The sequence below is a fragment of the Dipteris shenzhenensis genome, chromosome 1 (genome assembly GCF_047967505.1).
Source record: "Dipteris shenzhenensis isolate YYH24624 ecotype China chromosome 1, Dip_SZ_1.0, whole genome shotgun sequence".
Classification (NCBI taxonomy): domain Eukaryota; kingdom Viridiplantae; phylum Streptophyta; class Polypodiopsida; order Gleicheniales; family Dipteridaceae; genus Dipteris; species Dipteris shenzhenensis.
In genome coordinates, this window is record NC_141596.1 from 36,983,289 (window position 1) to 36,999,476 (window position 16,188).

The window sequence follows — 16,188 nt, forward strand, 5'->3', positions numbered from 1 at the left end:
GATATAGTCACATGTCACCAATCCTAGCCTCAAGAACGTATGTTTGATGATTTACTCACACCTCCAACTAGTCAATCTATAGATGTGCCACCTCAAAGTAGTCATGTGGCCTCGTTCACACAAACAGCAAGCTGCTCTATGAAGTATATGGATAATCGGCAATGTAGTGACATTTCTCATTCGCAATCGCGTGCGCATCCGCAACAAAGATCTTTAGAAGAGTCATTTAAACAACAACATATAGAGAAAGTGCAACAAGATTTTTTTGAGGCCATTTGTCACACCAGTTACCCACTAAGCATGGTGTTGAGATATCGAGCTCCACTCGTGATATGCTAGGGTGGCCGTTGTGCATTTATGTCATCGACTTGTTAGCTGTAGATGCGGTTGGTACACCACCCATGAATAATAGCTAGATGACAGCTATCCTTATGTACTCTAGTTCGTGGCTCAGTTAGTATGCCACCTTAGTTAGCTAAGTTTGGTTTGAGACCCACATATAGGGTTCTTCTATTTCTTTTGGCTTTCATAACTAAGAAGAGGAAAACTGTTTTCAGCCTCCACCTTTGTGTGTATTCCCCCATTGTGTATGTGAGAAAGCTGCAAGTGAGCCTCCTTCCTTCTCTCCCACTATCTTCACATGGTATCAGAGCCTGGTTCGTGGTAAGGAGCTCAAGAAAGCAAACCAAGTTCACGGTGTCTTGGTAAGAGGACCAATGTTGCTTTCCTTTTTCGAGTTTGGGAGCAAATCTCTACAGGTAGCACAGCCGGAAAGTGCAAGAGTGCATTGTCTCAGATTGAGAAGCCCTTTGCATTGTGGCGAGAGGGCATTTCGGGGCCCATTTTGGAGGCGGAAGTCCCGCAAGCACTGAGAAAAAGGCCCTTTTTTTGCTATGCGACCATTGCTCTGCAAGTTGGTGAAAAGTTACCACAGAAATTGCATCGTATGCCTGTGCACAGAGATATTGGGAGTTGCAGAATCATCCTTATTTCCTGTTGATGCAAAATCGTCACTACGAAGTGACTGTGTGGTCAAATACCACTTTCGTCAGTTTTCCAGATTTGCCCTTGTGAGGCAAAAGCTGTGTTTTTTGTAGTGACAGAATATTTTGCAGTGTTCTGTAATGGCGTCTGATTCTCTTTCGCAGATTGTCACTGAAAAGCTTGACAAGAACAACTTCCAGGCATGGAAGTTTAGAATGATGAATTTCCTTATGGGAAAAGGCTATTAGGAGTTCATTACAGGAAATGAAGAACCAATTCTTCCTAATGTTCTCAATTAATAGGAAATGCAGGCATTTAAAGGATGGCATGAGAGAGCCAGAAAAGTTATGTACTGGCTGTCTATCAGCATTTCAGATTCTATGATTGTGCATATTCAGGATGCAAGTACGCCAAAGGAGGCATGGGATACCTTGGCAAAAATGTACAGCACAAATATGCAAGCCAGGAAAATGTAGCTCAAGCAGGAGTTGCACAATGTGCAAAGAGAAAATATGAGCATCAATGACTACCACATGAGGGTGAAGAAAATTGCAGATGCACTTGCTTCCATTGGGTCGCCAGTGGAAGATGATGATTTAGTTTCTGTGACCTTGAATGGTCTAGGAAAGGATTATGCACAGTTCTGGACATCCGTTGCCGTCCGTGAAAAATTTCCTGATTTTGAGGAGTTGTTTGCTCTTCTAATTTCTGAAGAGCAGAGAAATGGTGGTGCATCTTCTTCAGGAGGAACTTCAAAAGAAATTGTCTTCTACTCAAATGCTAGAAGAGGTAGAGGCAGAGGTAGAGGAGGCCAATCTAGAGGCCGTGGTAGAAATCAAAATATGTAGCAAACTCAAGAAAACCAGTCCTATGGAGGAGGACATGGTAACTCTAGAGGCAGGGGGAGCCAAAGAGGTCGTGGTGGATGGCAGAGAGGCCAAAATGCAAACAGCAATGTTGAATGCTACTATTGTGGTAAAATGGGTCATATGGCTAAAGACTACTACAAAAAGCAGAATGACATTATGAATGGAAAATTGCAGCAAGGCAATTATGCATCCTCTAGTAGACAGGGTGATGACAAAAATGAGCATTTGTTTATGGTGCAGCACATGAGCAATTCCATGACAAGTGTAGAAGAAAGCAATGATGTGTTGTATGTTGACTCAGGTGTATCAAATCACATGCCAGGTCATGCAGAATGGATGCAGGATGCAAGGAAAATGGAAAAACCAGGATTTGTGGAGACTGGTGATGATACTACACATCCTATTATGCAGATTGGTAAAATTCATTTGTCTATGCAGGATGGGAAAAAGAAATACTTGTCCGATGTATTTCATGTCCCAAATATCACCAAGAACCTGGTTTCTGTTGGTCAAATGGTTGAGCAGGGCTTGCAGGTCAGATTTAATCCTCATGGATGCTTTGTTGAGGATATGAAAAATAACAGTCACTTGATATCAAAAGGAAAGAAGAAGGGCAGGATGTTTACGTTGGATGCAGACATGCCTGAATTGAGTGCAGCAATGTTTGCACATGGGACCGATGTAGTTGCAGATATGATGCAGCCATAGCAATGACTACTCTTACGGTTGCCATCCTTGCAACCGGACTGAATGTTTCTTCATAATCAATTCCATATGTCTGTGCATACCCCTTGACAACTAATCTTGCCTTGTATCTGTTCACAGAACCATCTGCATTGTGCTTCACCTTATAAACCCACTTACAGCCAATTGCATTCTTGTCTTTAGGCAAAGGCACCAATTCCCATGTAGCATTTGCTTCCAAGGCATCCATTTCTTCATCCATGGCTTTCTCCCATTTCACATCCTATTCATAGCACTCAATTCTTCTCGCACTCCTCTCGAGTCTTTGGAACCAACCAAGTGTGCCCAAATAGTAGCCCCCACATTCTTGAAGATATGCATGGGATCCAAGAGATGATTGATCTGTAACTGACCCTAATAATGAAGCTCGTGAAAGATCGATAGCCTCTTCATACCACAAGGAGGTTCCTCTCCGTTCACCCTTCAAGCTTGAATCCAATCACTTGCCTTCAAATATGGTGGTAGTGGATCAAGCTAACCTCCACGCGCGAGATGGTCTAGCAGAAGGTATCGAGCATGACCTTCATAAACATTGATAGTATGTAGTTGACTTCTTATGCACAATCGTATGTGTGTTTATTAACTTCTTCATAAATTTGTTCATGAAATGAACCCCTTGATTAGAAACTCTCTATTGGACAACCAAACTTGGTTATGTTGTTGTGATAAATAAACTTAGTTGTGCTAGCCATCGATGTATTATCTCGCAAAGCAAATGCCTCTACCCACTTCGTGTAGTAGTCAGTGGCTAACTACCAAAATATACTTATTGCCAGTATACCTAGTCAAAGTTTTGATTGGACCCATGAAATTGAGTCCCCATTTCTAGAATGGACCCAAAGGTAAGATAGGCTAATGTGGCATCTGATATGCATATGTTGGCTTGCCATCACTTTGACACAGTAAACAAGTTTTAGAAAATTGGTGAGCATCTTTCAACACTATAGACCACCACAAACCTGCTGCCTGAAGTATCTTTTTTCTAGTAAAATCACCAAAAAAGTGACCTCCTGAATTTCCAGCATGTGCTTCCATCAAGATTGCTTTTCTTTCATGATCTGGCACACCTCTTCGAATAATCTGATCAATACCTCTTCCATACTCCAGCTATCACAAAATGGTCTACTCTGCAACAAAATTTTCTTTCTTTGATCTCTTGACAGTGACTGAGGTACCATCCCCTCCATCAAAAAAAGAAGCATTCTATCATACCAATCCTACCCACCATCTAGGTTGACTGAAAACAAATGTGCATCAAGTAAATCATCCTGATTCCCAAAGGTGCTTCACCAATCATCAATTGGCTTAAATAATCTACAACAACATGCTGATTACTGGGTGTATCAACAATATCATAATCATGTTCTTGGAGGAGTAATATCCATCCAGCCATCCTTCCATTTGTTTACCAAATAAATGAGAGCTTGATGATCCACATGTAAGATCACTTTATTTCCCAACAAATAGTGTCTGAATTTTTTGAGAGCATAAACCATTCCCAATGCCTCCCTATGAGTAACATTATAACTCTACTCTACTCTTGCCAATCTTCTATTGGCATAATATATGGGTTGAAACTACCCTTTAACAAATTTATGCATTAACACTACATTGATGGCCACATCTGAAGCATCGACAAAAATATGAAATGGTAACTTCAAGCTAGGTGGGAAAGGGACCTGACTGATACTGTGTCTCCGGACCAAGTGGAGACCTAAAGGAGCGTGAGTGTGCTGACTCGTCTACATCTCCCGAGTCAGCACAACATGAGCCGCCCATCCTACTCTTCCTTCCCTTGCAAGAGGCATACGCAGGTGATGATCCCGCGGTCGAAGGGGCGCGAGGGGATGGCTGGGCAGTACGTCCACCCGTCAGTGTAGGGGAAGGAAATGTTGAGGTCCTCTGAGAGAGCAGAGAGAAGAATCTCGCTGCCTCCTCATCGCTCATCTACGCTACAAACTCGTCGGGACTCCCGACAAAGCCATGCGCGGCTAGCAAAGGAGTTCCCCGAGGGGTAATCGCAGTGCTATGTGGAAGAGGAGTCGGACCAGGGGTAGTCGTAGTGCTAGGTCCGAGAGGAGTCGGACCAAGGGTAGTCCTCAGGGTAGTCGCCTGAGAGGAATCAAAGTCCTCTGGAGCATATAGATCGTGAGCTCTCCTCTTGCGAGGCTGTCCGTACTCATAGGCAAGAAGAAAGAAGAGGGAAAGGAAAGAAGAGGGAAAGGAAAGAGGGAAAGAAGATGGAAAGGAAAGAAGAGGGAAAGGAAAGAGAAGAGGAAGAAAAGGGAAATAGAGAATAAGAGTTAGAGAGAATAAGCTCATGCTTATGCTTATGCGGCAATAGAGAATGAGAGAAGGGGGAAATAGAGAAGGGAAAAGAGATGAGGGGGAATGAGAGAAGCATAAGCATAAGCTTATGCGGGAATAGAGAATGCGCTTATGCGGAAATAGAGAATGAGAGAAGCATAAGCTCATGCTTATGCTTATGCTTCTCTCATTCTCTAGTATTTCTGCATAAGCTCATGCATAAGCATAAGCTTATGCGGAAATAGAGAAATAAAGAAGGGGGAAACTTAAGCATAAGCTCATGCTCATGCATGAGCATGAGCTTATGCGAATGAGAGAAGGGGGAAAGAGATGAGAGGGAATGAGAGAAGCATAAGCATGAGCTTATGCGGAAATAGAGAATGAGCTTATGCGGAAATAGAGAAGGAGAGAAGGGGGAAATAGAGAAGGGGGAAATGAGAGAAGGGGGAAATAGAGAAGGGGGATAGAGATGAGGGGGAATGAGAGAAGCATAAGCATAAGCTTATGTGGAAATAGAGAATGAGCTTATGCGGAAATAGAGAATGAGAGAAGCATAAGCTCATGCTTATGCTTCTCTCATTCTCTATTTCCGCATAAGCTCATGCATAAGCATAAGCTTATGCGGAAATAGAGAAATAAAGAAGGGGGAAACTTAAGCATAAGCTCATGCTCATGCATGAGCATAAGCATGAGCTTATGCTTATGCTTATGCTAGCATAAGCATAAGCTCATGCTTATGCTCATGCATGAGCATGAGCTTATGCGAATGAGAGAAGGGGGAACGAGATGAGGGGGAATGAGAGAAGCATAAGCATGAGCTTATGCGGAAATAGAGAATGAGCTTATGCGGAAATAGAGAATGAGAGAAGCATAAGCTTCTCTCATTCTCTATTTCCGCATAAGCTCATGCTTATGCATAAGCTTATGTTGAAATAGAGAAATAAAGAAAGGGGAAACTTAAGCATAATCTCATGCTCATGCATGAGCATAAGCATGAGCTTATGCTTATGCTAGCATAAGCATAAGCATAAGCTCATGCTTATGCTCATGCATGAGCATGAGCTTATGTGAATGAGAGAAGGGGGAAATAGAGAAGGGGGAAAGAGAGAAGGGGGAATGAGAGAAGCATAAGCATAAGAGAATAAGAGGGAAAGGAAATAGAGAATAAGAGGGAAAGAAAAGAGAGAAGGGAAAAGAGATGAGGGGGAAATAGAGAAGGGGGAAAGAGAGAATAAGAGAAGAGGGAAAAAGAAGAAGGGGGAAAAAAGAGAATAAGTAAAGGGGGAAGAAGGAAGGAGTGGGAGGGGAAGAGAGGGTTCCTACGCCCATCACTGCAGTTAGCGCTTAAGGCACTAACTGCAGGCCAATGCAAATAACAAAAATAATAAATGCAAAAAAGAGGAAGCACTTACCTGAAATAGTATGTCCCGCTCGGTGTAGTGGACTGGCCCTACAAAAGAGAGAAAACAACCCATTTTTTCAAATAAGATGTTAGTGGAAGGAGGAGATTACAAAAGTAACTTCTTGAAGGGAGGAGATTGAGGAGACAAGGAGAAAGAGAAGGAAGAGAAATACAGAAAAAAGAGGTGAGTTTTCTTTCTTTCTTGAAATCTCGTTTTTTGTTTCAATCCTTTCAAAACAAGCATGAAAACTAGTTTACAGGTTTAGCAATACAAGAAGAAACACTCACAAAACTAAAGCTAACAAACAAACAACCTACATTGTTGAAACAAACTCACCTCTTGAAGAACTTCCTTTCAAGAAACCAAAGAGGGAAAAGGATAGAGAGGGAGTACAAGAGGTAGGAGAAGGGTGAGGAGTGGAAAATAGAGTGGGAGGTTGCTTGGAATAGGTGGGAGGTCGTCGAAAATAGGTGGGAGGAGATATTGGCTTTCTTACTTGAGAGATTAGGGAATAGTATGAACAAAACACCGCGCATTTAGCATTTTGGGTTTTAACTCACAGCGTCGCTATATAGCGACATTTTTAATTAAAATCATCGCTATATAGCGACGGAACAGAGGAAAGCGTCGCTATATAGCGATGCTTACTGTCACTTTTTAGATGTGGCATCAAGAGAAGCTCAAACATGCTATTTTATAACTGTTAATATGTCCTCTTCATGCTTATGTTGTCATTTTATAAATGTAGATGGAAGGGATGAGTGGAAGCTCATCCGATGATGTGCCAACGCCCGGGAGCACGAAGTGGCTTATGGAGAGGTTATATTGTCATTGCACTCATTACGAGCGAGAAGTACAACATCAACATCGTATTATCATGTGCCACTTGCGGATGTATGGGGAGGAGCCGGAACCAGTACCCCCCGTTGGTGTTGCACATGTTGATGGATCATCGGTAAGTCAAAGCTATTTAAGTTTGCAATCTTATTCTATACCAGGAAATAGAAGATCTTATATTTACACAAAATCTTAAAACAGGATGAGGAGGGTGACGAGGGTACACATATACCTTCTCACTTTCAGCAAGACTATAGTCTCCCGGATGATGACGAGGGTATGGTCAACATGATGGATTCCATTTTTAGGGGCACTACATCCCACGTACACGTGATGTCAAAGTCTGAGGTCAAAATGCGAGAGTTGCAATCAACACAATTGCACGAGGGTGCTAGGATGTCTAAACTACGTGCTTGTCTCTCAATCTTGAATCTACAAGTACAGTATGGGTGGTCGGATACAAGTGTCTCGACCTTAATGAGGTTAGCCCTTGCATTAATTTGACTCATTATTTGGATATTGTTTGTTTTGAGAATCATCATTTGGATAGTGTCTTTGTCATAGGTTGCTCTAGAAGATGTTGCATGCACCAAATACCATGCCTGCATCAAGAGATGAAGCGAAAAAGATGCTAACAACGGTGGGTATGGATTATGATACCATCCATGCTTGCCGTAATTATTGTATTCTCTTTCGTCGTGAGCATGGAGATTTGGCTAGTTGTCCAAAGTGTGGGGAACAATGATATAGAGATGACTTGCAGGGTGAATGGATACTAGTAAAGGTCTTAAGACACTTTCCCATCATTGCAAGAATACAATACATGTTTTGATGCAAATCCATAGCGGAGTTGATGACATGGCATGCATCTCATCAGTCCACTGATCACACATTAAGGATTCCTGCAGTTTGACTATATCAAATTGGGCAAAGAGATAGTGCAATCACAGCTTGCATTAGGAAAAAAGGGAGCTCATTTTGGGGCCCTGTAAGAAATTCACTATTTTCTCTTTTCTCTCTCTACAAAAGCAAGAAAATATGGATACTTGCGTGAGAAATGTCAGTGTGAAAAGGAATAAATATATTCTTTCACATGCTTTACATTCAATGTTCATATAAGAGCAACACTTTTCTGTGCAGAATTCAGAGATTCTGACACCGCAGACGCGTCCGGAACGGCCCAAAACCCCAAAAACGGCACTAGAAACGCTGGAATCGGACATCCGGAGGCCTGGAAACGGCCAAAAAAGGCCGAAAAACGCGATTTGCAGCAAAATGCGATTTGGCACTTTTGGACTCCGGATGTCCGATTCCAGCGTTTCCAGTGCCGTTCTTGGGGTTTTGGGCCGTTTCGGACACGTCTGCGGTGTCAGAATCACCAAATTCTGCACAAAAAATAAATTTTTTAAAGATTCAAATCAGATCACCTCATTAATGTGACATGCTTCTACGAACATATAGTACTATTTCTTTTTCTTATTTTCATCTTCTTTTGTTGAATTTTCAACGTTACGTTGGCCCACTCCTGATTGGTTGAGAGCCTATTTTCTCTCTCTTCTAAAAGGCCCCAAAATGAGCTCCCTTTTTTCCTAATGCAGATGGATATCAAGAATTACACGATTTTTTTGCACTTCTACACCAACAAGGGAAGAAACGAAACTCTAAACAATGCACATGGAGTGTGGACTGTTGCATTGTGGATCTTCCCACAGGGTATGCTACAGGTGGTAAAGGAGAGGTTCCACCTTGGAATGTTATCACAGAAGATCATATCTCCTCTTCCTTGGCCATTGCTACAGCTGTGATGGATGACAATGGGTGGACTTTGGTTTTCTGTTCTCCATCTACTCTACCTACTGTGGAGCGCTATGCAGTAAGATTAAAAATGGAGGTGGCTTGCAAGTAAATTTATTTGTGTTGAACACTTCATGAAGTCTTGTGGGTTATAGGCTAGGGTCTGATTCTGGCACATATTGTTTTGTTTCAAGCAAATGGATAGTACAAAGCATGGAATCTCAAGGCATTTCAAACACACTTGGGATTGGTGTAAAGGTGATTCTTCAGATGTATGTTTGCTTCTACTTCTATATCATAAAATCACATAGAAATTGACTCATGCTTTTTTGAATAGTTTTATGTTTTCCATGCTATGGCTATGAGGAGGATAGGACTTACTTGCCTTTAGTCCATCATTCCAAATGAGTTGGCAAGGGAGGTGCATGGCGTGGATCTCTTGAGAAGAGTCCTGCATTATACTTATGTTCTTGGAGATGTTGTGTCCTCCAAATGGTTCCATTCTTGAGATGAGGGTAGGGATACGACCAAGATTGAGGGCTGCACTCCACTCTGGTCGCCCTTGCTTGGCAATAGACAATGACCCAAAGATATGTACTGGACTACTTCTAGGAGTGGTGGATGCTATTTATGTAGGTGTGGGATTGTCTACATAGTAGCATATGCTCATGGATGTCGATGCTAAGGAGGAAGAAATCAATGTTTCTGTGCCATTGGTCTAGTGAGTAAAAAATGTTGTTCTTTATTTTGAATGAATACCTTTCATTTACACATGTAAGGGAGTTCTAAAGTTTCATTTTGAAGTGAATTGCCAACTTACGCAGAGAGTATGGCATGCACATGGAAAGGAACGACAAATCATATAACTATGAGTTGAGGGAGAAGAGGAGACGACGGACTTTATTTGTGGATGACTCCGCCGACGAGAATTAGTTTATGGTTATACTTTATGGTCTACTATACATTGGTGCTATCTCACATACACGATATTTATTTTTGGCTATCATTTTGATTCTGAAATTTTGTGACATTATGCGTATGAGACAATAGTCTGGAAAACTTTTTTTGGGTGCACTCTAGTTTATTAATGCGTAAGTAAAATCTACATTAGAGGTACATATTGCTTTGGCTTTTGGAAACAATCTTGAGCTTCTACTTTGTTGGTTGGCATTATTATTTAATGTAAGATTCTATGATATGCATTCCTTTTCCTTCATATGTTGTCACTCTTACTTGTTATATTACTTGCATCTGGTAAACTTGTTGCATGTGGTTTGTAAAATATCACTTGGCGGCTTACATATAGATGAGCAAGCTGAAGTGCACACGTACATTTATTGGTTGGATTGGTTCATTGAAATTCAGAATTTAAATTATGCTTGTGGGTTACAATTTTTAGTGTGGAATCCTGGATTCATGATCTGGATTTAATGTTTTTTCGGTTATGAATACATTGGGCAAAACTTCCACATCTAGTAAAAGTTTTATGCAATATGCTCAAACCTTGTTCATGGATGGAATCACATACATGAGTGGCCAACTTAGAGAAAAATAATAATGAATTTAAAAATATGAATGTTCCGAAAGATAATGTATCATTCTAGGGGGGTTGCAAATGACCTTGACCTCTTTTAACATTTTCTTTTAATACTATACATGGAAAGTTTGTACTGTTAGAATTGAATAAATATAGTTGGTATATAACATATGCCACTGTAATAGTGTTCCAATATGATTCCTTGAATGAATATACATTAAAAAATGTTGCAAAAATGCTCACTCGGACTTCTCCGCTTGTGGTTTTATGCTCGAATACCTATAAAACCCCCACCGTATTGTGTGTATTAGTCAAGTAAATCGTGCACCAATTCACATTAAGAGCACACTCGACCAGGATTGCGGCAGTGAGTACACCATATCCCCTTAAAGCCTTTAGGTATGGATCCTTCTCCAAAAGCCACTAGCGCACCCTTACCTCCTTTAGAGGCTCTCCGGGACTTCGTCTCTGCTTTCGAGTTGGAATCCTTTGTACTGGTACCTTCCGACCTTCCGTCCGAACTGGTCGCATCTGAATCATCCTCACTGTCATCCGACTTCTTGGATTTGGACAATTTCTTCTTAGATTTGCTCTTCTCTGATTTGCAATTTTTGGATGTCCTCCCCTGCAGCGATTCCCCCACTCGCACTGTTTGCACCATGACCGCCACAAGTATTGTCTATGTCTAATCCATTGTGGCCAATGCCATCCACAGATCCCGTGACAGCCCCAAAATGTAGTCATTGAGTACCTCTTGAGCAAGGTGCTGAGCTGCAAGTACATGTTGCAAGAGTAAATTGAATTTGGACGCATAACCTTCCACATCCTAATCACCTTGTTGCAAGCTAAACTGATTGTGCAGGTGGGCTCTGACACCGATTGACCCCTCTCGGAGCTTCTTGCGAACTATCGATCCCATGCGCAGGATCACTATTGTGCCATAGTTGCATAGTTGGTGTCAAGGGATTAGGAGGTCCTTTCGAGCGTGTGCGCATGCATGCCTACTAGGAAGCCAACAATCGCAAAAGACGCTGCCACGACCATCGGATGAGGTTCTTCACTGGAATTTCTGCACTTGCTCAACCGTAAGTAGGATGTTGGGGGTTAGAACACATCCGATGGATTTCATCTTGAAATCCTTGGATGTGGCTCCTCACCACAGCAGCAATCTCCTCTCGAATCTCCTCCGGAGTGAGTGCAACTATGTGCATACCTCCATGTGAAGTGCCTCTGCAAAGACGGCAAGGAGCGGATGACATGAGCGCTCAATTGCCTGATCGTGAATTCCTTGCATGATGGTAAGAATGTGCATCGTGATCGCCAATGTGTAGCATCATAAATGCACACAGACGCTACGAAAAGCAATAGATAAATGATACGCGCAACATCCACAAGAACGGAATACAACAAGAGATAGATGCTAAGAACAATGTATTCGAAGCAATAGCTCACTCAACATCTCTGTACACAATGATCTTTGCATGCTAGTAATAGCATGCGTACAGAACCATCTGACGGTTAGAGAAGTAGCTCGCCAATGTGTAGTGTCATAAATGTGCATAGATGCTACGAAAAGCAATAGATAAACGATACGCACAACATCCACAAGAATAGAATACAGCAAGAGATAGATGCTAAGAACAATGTATTCTAGAGCAATAGCTTGCTCAACATCTGTGTACACAATGATCTCAGAATGCTAGTAATAACATGGGTACAAAACTGTCTAGCGGTTAGAGAAGTAGCCGTTGAGGACTACAACCATTTGGAGATCTGAACTGTTAACCCTTGCGAATAACCTACCCTTGCACACCCCTCTAGGTCACTGCTGCTAAGCCGCATGGTTATGCAATAACAAGTACCATATTAAGAAGCTAGTCTAATGTAATATTTATCTGGGCCTTTAGCAAACTGTGAAATGATTCCCCATGGTCCACTGCATCTCCAACTTTGGGTTTGTTGCATATTTCACCAAGCAGATAACACCCTCTAGAAGGAGCCTTCTCCTTTAGAACATCGATCTTTTTGCTTTCATGCTCCTCTTTGAGTGCACAACATCCTTTGTACATCCTTCATTCTGGTCACCTTCCTTTATTGGTTCCTCCTAATTCAATGCTAGCTTAGCACGTGAAGGCAGGATCTGCTCCTCCATCATTTGTATCTCTACATTAATCTTCATTTCTATAGGCTGGTATTGTGAGGTATCTTTCACTTCCCACTTAGCTTCCTTTCTTGAATTCACCTTATCAAGAGGTTTAAGAACATCTTGACAAACTCTATTCTACTCATTCCAATTGATTGGATGCATACATTTTGTCACCATAGGCAATTTCTTTTCAACCTGGACAGGACCCTTGGATCTTGTAATGGAGAGAGCTTTTTGATAACTTTGTTTCTCTAGCATCTCCCTTCTTCTTTGCAACCCATACGATCACAGGACACTACTATCATTGTCTCCAAATCATTCTTTCCATGCCCAAATATCTGCTTCACCTTCATGGGCATGTCCTTTGAACAACTCAATTCCAACTGAATAAGCACAACATTGGCTTGGGCTGGTGGCTGACGAGGTTGATTTTGTGCTTATGATTGAGTTTGGTACTGCACAATAGGGATACCCCTCTCATTGCTATGTTTCTACCATAACTCACAACCTGGGCCTTGCTGATGTCCAGCTTGACCACAATATGTGCAATTCTAAGCATCATTGTTTTGATTTGATTATCGAGGCTGGTTTTCCCAATTCTGATATGATTGTCTTCTTCCTTGGTCAGCAGGATCATTCACCCCTACTCGATTGACTATAGATGGTTGTGTCGGTGCCCTAGTATTTTGCATATGAGGCAATCTCTCCCTATAATTTGGATTATACCAAATATTGGCACTCTCATGATTTCTTTTAGCACAGAACTCGCATTTAGGCTTCTCAGATGAAGCGGCTTCTAATAGTACCATGCTTTTCAAATGTTGTTTGATCTTTTTCTCTAACCTCTCATCTCTTGAAGAAGATTTTGCTATTTTCTTTGACTTCATGCTCTCTTTAGATTTCCCTTTCTCCGATTGCTTCTTTCTTTTACATTTGTTCTTTCGGTCTTCATTATTAGAATCATCCAAATCATAATCACCAGACTGGAAATCCGTATCTTCATTGTCATTGTCTATGTCAGAGTCCTCATCTAAATCTGTGTTAGAATCAAAATTCTTTGTATCCTTCTTTCTATTCTTCATGGATTTTCTTTCGGTCATACGAAATCTTCCTTCAACTCACTATGCAGCTACCACCATATTATCAAAGTCATTAGCTCCTGCCAGGGTGTCCCTCCCAACAATAGCACTTCTCAATTTGGTATTCAATCCCTTACAAAATTTATCTCCCAATTGCTCCTGAGTCAGTCTCTAAGGGGTGGCTAGTCTCTGGTTCAAATTGTGGAGCTTCTGGGCAATCTTCTACCAATAGATCCTTCTGTTTCAACTACCAAAGCTTTTTGAGAATTGCTTCTTGTGTTTTCTCTTGTTGAAACTGTGCAAGAAAAGCTTGCTTTAAAGCCTCATAATTTGCAAAATGATTCATGCCATACTGAATGAACCAAGTCATTGCCTTGCCCACCAAAGTGGCTGCCAACTGTTCCTCCTCCTTCGTCGTGTCATCAAGCTGTCCTTCGAAACCACTTACTACCCATTGGGTCTCAAATTGCCCAATGTGACTATCAGACTCTTGTTTTGTTTTGCCACTGAATTTAGCAGAGCGGACTTTGGGGTTCTGCATGTTGACCGCAAGGATGATCGGAACAATCGGTCATATTATCCTTGGATGGCGTCGGGGTGGAAGTGGATCATACAACCGCCTTGATACTCCTACATACACTCAAAATGCTTCATGATAACCATATGTTGCATGAATGAAATCTTTTGAAGGAGACCATGAATTACGAAGGCCTTTGAGATTCTTTGCATTGTGATATTCAAGATTGCCACTTGAACTGGTGCAAGGTTATTCCCTTAATGTTGTGTTGCCAAGAACCCAATCTTCATTTTCCAAACTTCCACTGATTTCATGCACACTTTGTTGAAATTCGGATGCTTCTCCAACCTCTTTATGACCTTGCACTAGCTCCCTAGGAACCTCTTTAGAGGCACTTGTTTGCGAGCCTTAGTGAAGTATGGATGGTCAATTCATCGAGGAGATGTTTCAAGTTCTTCTATGTCTATGACATCTAGTACGGATGCCTCCATGAACATGCTATAAGAATTCTCTGCTCCCAAAATTCGCCCATCTTTGGCCATGGATTGGATGCAACTCAATCCAAAAAAATTCCTTCAACAATTTCATGTATCCTCTACTGAAAGTTATGAATCTTTTGTTGAAAATTTGCAATTATTGTTGACTAAATTCTACTGCATGCACTCTTGATGGCACTCTTGACGCCCAACTTCTGTTGGGCGGACTTTAGTGCTTGAACATCGCCTTACAAGACTAGGATTTGTCGCACTGTACATGTTGAACACTCTGCTTCTTCATTTTTTGTGGTGCCTCTCTATGCTTCACCACATCCACATTGTCTCCACAATGCTTGCATAGAGAAGCCATCCACGCTCTTCGCATATCTCTTACAATCCAAGTGCCCAATTTATTTGCAGGATCGCCAATGTAATATGTAGAGACTTATCCAGAAAACTATAGAGTACCATTGAAAGCACAGTAAGAACTTCCAAAAACTGATATTCCAATTCTGAATTCAAGGCAAGAAAAGATCATAATGAGTAATACTGATTGATATCCATTTCATTATTGTTGAAAACTAAATATATCATATAGGAAACATAGTCAAAACTAGACAAAATAGAGTTCTACGAACAGAGAATGCTTCCTCATTTAGAGCTTTTAAACTTCTGAATCAACAACATAAAGCAAAGAACAACCATGTCATCTATATGACAGTTCTAACTACTAGTATACATGCTTTAGAAGCGGTTTCCTAGAGGTAGTCAATAGAGCGAGCAAGAAAAAGCGAGCGGGCCCAATGAAGCGAGCGAGTTTTTTCACAATTCCTCCTATGAGAACAAATTTGAAACTGAACTTACTATCTGCTACTACTCTGCAAGGAGTTTTCTTTCTTCTCATTGTTTCTTCCTCTACAAATGTTGCAAAAGTTTTTTCCACCCTATCTTTCAGTTGAAGAACATAAACTAATTACCAAACTCATAACATAAATGACTGTTGAAATACCACTTCACCCGCAAAATGCACTAGACCAAAACTTTCCAAATGTGTCCATGGTTCACCACAACAATTATCAGTCTATGAACAAATGGGAGTTTTAAATGATACACAATGGAAAGGAAAGCTTAGGAGACCTCCTCTACTTGGTCCCATTGATCCAGCCTTGGGGTCACTTGTGTGCAAGCATTGTGATGCAATACTAGAGTGTGTTTACCTATGCAGTGCTATTATATATTATTGCTTTCCCCATGAATGAGTGAAGACAATGAGATGCGCAGTGCATGTGGGTTTCCATGACCATCCAATTGAAAAAGGTAGAAGTCGAGCAAAGGAAATGCAAGTAGAGGATCTCATTTCAATGCATGCTAGGTTGAATGGAAATTCCTCTTGCAAAAATATCGAGGTGTCTGTGGCACAAGACCTTGTGATGGAGATAATGCTAGCAAAGGATGGGGTTGTTGTGGAGCCACTAGATGATCAAAAGTTTGAAGA